Here is a 6,484-nt window from a genome sequence, read left to right as displayed (position 1 = left end):
GTCATGGGGAGTTTGACCTTTAAAATTTTCATGTTTTCTATCATAGCAAAAAATATCATAGAACTAGCAGAAAAGATAGAACCAAGACTTAAATCTGACAACCTAGGTAATCAATTCCATTTTTTTTCTGATAGACTTACTTCCTTTTATACAATTAGCTTGTTTTTTTTTTTTGTATGGATTTGAAGGATCCTCATATTCTGAGTGGGCTTCCTGCCGCACTGCTTCCAGACTGGGTTCAGGACAAGCTTCCTCTGTTCTGTCTGACCTGACCCTTGCCCCCTGCAGGTGAGTTTGCCTGCACCTTTCTCTAACGGTTTGTGGGTCTCAACATCCCCCTATTCTCACTGAGGTCATAAGCTTTGTGAGGACTAGGGCAATGTCTTAGGCGTCTTCTTGCACGTTCCATTAACAAACTGGTGCAACTGTCCACGAATGCAGACAATAGCTTTTGATATACAGGCTGTGTTGTGTGTGTCTGTGTGTGACAGCGTCCTCTCCAGAACCAACCAAATAGGATATACTACCTTTCAAATGACCTTCCCATTTCTCGGGAGTTGCTGTGTGCCACATATCTGACCCCTCTTGCCAGGTGGAAGGCCTTTTGTGACATGGTGTTTGCTCCTCTGGGGGATGAGGCAGGCGTCACATGGTAGAAAGAGCACCAGCTTTGGATCAGAAACCTGGGTTGAATCCTAGCTCCCTAAACATCGAGTGGTTCTGTCTTGGGTGGATTACTTAACTTCTCTTGGCCTCTGCTTTCTTATCTATAAAATGGGGATGGTAATTTTCTTGAAAGGATTTTATAAGAATTGAAGAGCTAATGTATATAAGCTCCTGGCTCCTGGCTTCGATTGATGCAGCTCCGGCCGTTGTCGCCATCTGGGGAGTGAACCAGTGGATGGAAGACCTCTCTCTCTCTCTCTCTCTCTCTCTGCCTCTTCTTCTCTCTGTGTAACTCTGACTTTCAAATAAAATAAATAAATCTTTAAGAAAAAAAGGAATTGCTGTGTGGTCCTTTTCTGAGGTGGGTTACTCATGCTTCAAGTCTCTACTAAGGAACAGTCCTGTGCAGATTGTGTTGAGGTGTTCTTTATTCCATCACACAGTGCCCTTGTTCTGAGGAATCCTGGGAGAAATGCCTGTCTAGTCTCAGCTCAGGATCAAGTGGGCTTCTCTGGAGCATTTGGCCTGTGAACTGATTGCACACGATGCTGTAAATGGTGTGGCTGAACAGGTTTCCTTCTTTGCCCTGACTGTTATAACATCCAAATGTGAATCCTATCCATAGTGTAATGATACTTCAACAAGTTGGTAGAGAATGGAATTAAATGTTTATTTTGGTGCAACATTTTTTTTTGACAGGCAGAGTTAGACAGTGAGAGAGAGTCAGAGAGAAAGGTCTTCCTTCCATTGGTTCATCCCCCAAATGCCTGCTATGGCCAGCGCGCTGCGCCGATCCGAAGCCAGGAACCAGGTGCTTCCTCCTGGTCTCCCATGTGGGTGCAGGGCCCAAGCACTTGGGCCATCCTCCACTGCCTTCCCGGGCCACAGCAGAGAACTGGACTGCAAGAGGAGCAACCGGGACAGAATCCGGCGCCCTGACCAGGACTAGAACCCAGGGTGCCGGCGCCGCAGGCAGAGGATTAGCCTAGTGAGCCGCTGCGTCAGCCAAGTGCAAACACATTTTGAAATACGCATATTAAAGGTCTTCAAAAAGTTGGTACAAGCGGCAAATCATGAAAAACTATACAAAGATTTTGACATTTTTGAGTCAAAATAAACTTATCTTTTAATTCCATTTTGCCACAGATTTTTGATGCCCTTTTGTTTTAGAACTTCATGGTACACATTCCTATGTTATGGTCTCAGTGTTGGCTCAGTTTCAGCTTCTACGGCCTATACTCCTCTCCCTCCACAACTGTTGCAAATTTATTTTTGCCTGATCTAATTTATACAGTCTTACAAGGGACCTTGAATTGTTTTCAGAACAAGGTGAGCTGGAAATAAGCAAATAAGCAGAACGCTTAATTTCACGTTGTGTCTCCAAATCTTTCCATAAAACCGGGTAGTAACAGAGGCAACCTGCCCGCTGCTCCCATCAGTCCTGGCAGAAGGAGGAAGTACTCCTCACGTAGAGCTGTCACCCTGGGAGCGGTGCAGGGCCCAGCTGGGGACATCCAGGAGACGGAACGGTTCCCCACTGTCCCGTCCAAATGAACTAGGATGCTGTATCCATCCCACCTAATTAAGGAGTGCTGGAAAGCAGGGCCTTTTTCTTGATTTACAAACCCTCCTCCTCATCATTTATAGTGCACTGATATGTGAAGGCAGGGAGGAGAGACACTTAAGGGAAGATGGGTATTTCCTTAGATGACATTGGTGAGGGCAAGTGTCACCTTCACAGAAGCACCTGCGCTCAGATGGCTTGTTAAGAGTTCGGCAGCGGCGATGGGACACGCTGTGCTTATTGACAATGCACGGAGCTATGATCCACACCGGTACAGAAATTCAAGGGCAGGACACACATCCAGTGGGTCCGTCACCCTGCTTTAACACTTGCTAAAAGAGAGGCCTGTGGAGGGGGGTTCCCTCCACATGAAACCAGGGGCATGCAACTTCAGTCATGTATTTGCTTACGTGTTTATGCATTCGTTTGTTCATTCACGTAACAAACATTTCCTAAGCATGCTCTTTGCAGGATCCCGGAGCCCTAAGAATGAGCAGATGAGCCAGGGTCCCGGCCCCGTGCAAGTTGTTTTGGAGAGACACAGGGAACGTGGTCGGCTGGAAGAGAACATCTCAGAAACGCATCAGAGAAGAACAGCAGCTTGGTTTTTGAAAAGGGGAAGGCTGAGCATTCTGAGGTCTTACTGACCTGTCGTGTGTTGGCTTGATGATGACAGAGGGGCAGAGAGAGGAGGACAGGCCATGGGTAGCGTCTTTGAAGATGGGAGAAGGAAGCCTACTTCTCCCACAAATGTCTCATGCCCCTGGCTGTGGGGGATGAAAAGAAGGGGTCGACCCTCTTTCTGCTTTTACAGTCACTTCCAGATCATCACCACGTCATTCTCTCACCAAAATGTTCGGTCTTGGTAGCTGGCCTCGACCACCCTTGGCAATAGACCTCGAGAATCCGTTGTCATCACAGAAATGTCTGCACCTGTCCCTAGATCCATGGCATCCCACCATACTCCCTGAGGAAGCAAGACCCTAAGCTGACCATCACAACTCTACTGATTCCTCAGCCAACCACATCGCACCCTACATCAGCACACATGCCGTTTATGGGGGTCCCATACATAGGAACACGGGTGCATCTCTGCTAGCCTGCCCTCGGGCTCCTGCTTCTTCTTCTTCTTTTTAAAGATGTATTTATTAATTTGAAAAGTAAAGTGACAGAGAGACAGAAACAAAGAAAGAGATCTTGCATCTGCTGGTTCACTCCCCAAATGGCCACATAGCCAAGGCTGGGTCGGGCTGATTCTAGAAACCCAAAACTCCATCTGGGTTTCCCACATGGGTGTCAGGGGCCCAAGAACTTGAACCATCTTCTGCTGGTTTCTCAGGCACATTAGCAGTGAGCTGGATCAGAAGTGGAACAGCTGGGACTCAAACCAGCACTTAGATAGATATGGGATGCCAGCATGACAAGTGGTGCCTTAACTCACTGTGCAACAGTACTGGCCCTGGGCTCCTACTTCTAATTGCAACTCTTTACCTGTTGGAGTGGGTTAAAATCACCCTCCCCACTCAAGAGATCTGTTCACCTGGAACCTGTGGATGGGCATTCATTTGGGAAAACAGCCTTTGCAGATGTAATTAATTTAAAGAACAGGATGAGATCCCCTGGATTATCTGGGCAGAACACCCCAATGACCACTGTTCCTAAGAAGAGGAAAGCAAAGAGGGATTTGGGACACACAGGGGAGAAGACCCTGGGAAGTCCAGAGCAGGACTGCTATTAAGCAGGCACAAGCCAAGGAAGGCCTGGGCCCAGGAAGAAGTGGAAGAGGCACAGAGCTTGACACTGCCAACACCTGGGCTTCAGACTCGCAGCCTCCAGAACCGTGAGAGAGTCGATTTCTGCTGTTTGAAGCTTCAGGTTTGTGTCATTTGTGAAAGCAGCCACGGGAAACAGACTTCCCTGTCATCTCCCAACTCCTCCCAACCCTCACTGACATGGGCACCTTCCTCCTTCCATTGCCTCTGCACCCAGGTGCCTCCTGCCTGGACACCTAACCTCGCTCACATCTGCTCCACTCCGGTGTCAACCGCAAACCCAGGCCACCACCTCTCCCTTTCTCCCTCTGTTCCTGCTGTCCTGCTAGAGAGACGAGGAACAGTGAATGTTGAATTCCCCCTCTCCCCAAATTTCACACTGCCAAGTTCAACTTGTTGCCTAGGATGAAAGACATTTCTCTCTCATTTGCTCCAGTCACATCTCCCTGAGTTAGTCTAGTACAAGAAGACCAAGCCCACCTGATGTAAGTTCTGGAACATTTCCCACATCCTGCATCAGAACCTCTCTCATGCTTTGCTTCGTTCTCAGAGGAGGATATTTCTCTGAGTTGGACAGAGCCATTCACTTGACCCTGACGGCCCATTCAACCATTGTTGTGTCTCTCCTTTGCTTATCACAGGATTTTCCAGGTAAGCAACTAAGCCCAATCATACCCTCTGCAATCTGGCTTTACCCTCACAGTTCTCTCTCTCTCTCTCTCTCTCATCTGCTTTGGAAGAGAATTCGCCCTTTCTTATCCTCATTTTGAGTACCACGTCGTTTGCCTTGACAAACCCTCAGTGACTCTGAGATGTGGCAGTGCTGTGAGTCACTTCCTGCTTTCCTGCCTCACCAGCCACTGCCTTTCCTTGTCCTCCCCTCCTCCTCTTCACACCTCCAAGACGCTCACTGCCTTTCTCCTGCTCAGCTAAACACGGCTGCTCTTCAGAAGGCTCCACACGGGTATGATGCCAATGATCACACCCTGACTTCTCATCCCCCCATTCCTTCTTCATACCCTGATGCCAGACCATGTTGCGGCCAACTGGGCATCCCAAACCAAACTATCTTCCATCCCAATTGCCACCACTCAGACTTCTCTCCATCGTCTGCTGTCACCCTTGCATTGGCTCAGATCCCAAGTCCTGCCAGTGTTTCTAATAAAGAGGCCATCGCATGTGACTTCGGGCGGGGCTGGAGCCCCTGTTACGGAACACCTTCTACTCAGTGGACAATAGCCCTGCTCCCCACTGCCCTCCACAGACACCTGGGAGCTCTCCTTCTGCTCGAACCAGCCACCTTGTTGCCCAGGGTCAGGCTAACATCCACAAGCGCTTCCTCTAGGCTGCCACGGCCTCAGCTCCTTCAGTCCTTTCTCTCCTGACTGATTTGCTTTAGTCCATACCTTCTGTGGAGGCTGCCCAGCCAGACACATTTGCTTTTCAAAGCTACTGGTCCCAGCCAGGGAAGCCAGGGGCCACATTCACACCGCCAGGCTCCCTCTGCCCTGTGCCATCGCTGATGGACCCTGGGGACAGTCATGAACAAAGGGGCCAATCCTATGTCCTCCCCCAGGAAATTTGGAGTTGGGTTCCGGGCCGCTGGTTGGTTTCTGCTGGTCGTTTTGGAGAGGGTGGTCCCGGTGGCTCCTCTGCAGAGGGGAGAGTGGAGAAGGAAGCAGTGCAGAGGGAGCAGCGCAGAGAATGACACAGAGACAAAGAGGTGACTGCTAGTTCTAGATGGCTTCCTGGTTCTCGGATCTGTCTTTCAATCTTGACTGCCCCTCGGCTTCGATGAAACATCCCTGTGATCTTGTAATCTGGAAGACATCATATTGAGTGAAACAAGCCAGATGCTTCTAGAAAAATAAATACTACAGTTTCCTGTCATATGTGGGAGCTTAGAAACAACAACAACAACAATAACCCTCAGTCTGAACACAGAATGCTGATTACTAGAATCTAGAGGGGGGATGAGAGGAATAGAAGGAGTTTGGATAAAAAAAATAGGGGAAACCAGGTGAGATTCATTAATTGTGCCCAATATAGCATACTAATACGAGATGTTGATAATACGGGAGGCAGGAGTGGGGTAGAGAATATTGTACTACTACTTTACGATTTTTTGAAGATTTATTTTTATTTATTTAAAGGCAGAGTTACAGAGAGAGAGGCCTTCCGTCTGCTGATTCACTCCCCAAATGGCCCCAACAGCCAGGGTTGGGCCTAGATGAAGCCAGGAGCCAGGAAATTCTTCCAGGTCTCCTACATGGATGCAGGGACCCAAACAGTTGAACCATCTGCTGCTGCTTTCCCAGGCACATTAGCAGGGAGCTGGATCAGAAGTGGAGTAGCCAGGCCCTGAACCAGTGTCCATATGGGATGTCGGGGTTGCAGGTGGCAGCTTTACCAGCTATGCCACAAGGATGGCCCCTATTTTACAATTTTTTAAAAGGAAGATTTATTTATTTGAAAGGCAAAG

The sequence above is a fragment of the Oryctolagus cuniculus genome, chromosome 7 (genome assembly GCF_051225735.1).
Source record: "Oryctolagus cuniculus isolate XC-2025 breed Fujian yellow rabbit chromosome 7, ASM5122573v1, whole genome shotgun sequence".
NCBI lineage: Eukaryota > Metazoa > Chordata > Mammalia > Lagomorpha > Leporidae > Oryctolagus > Oryctolagus cuniculus.
The sequence above is the reverse complement of the archived record's forward strand: the minus strand, read 5'-3'. Positions refer to the sequence as shown.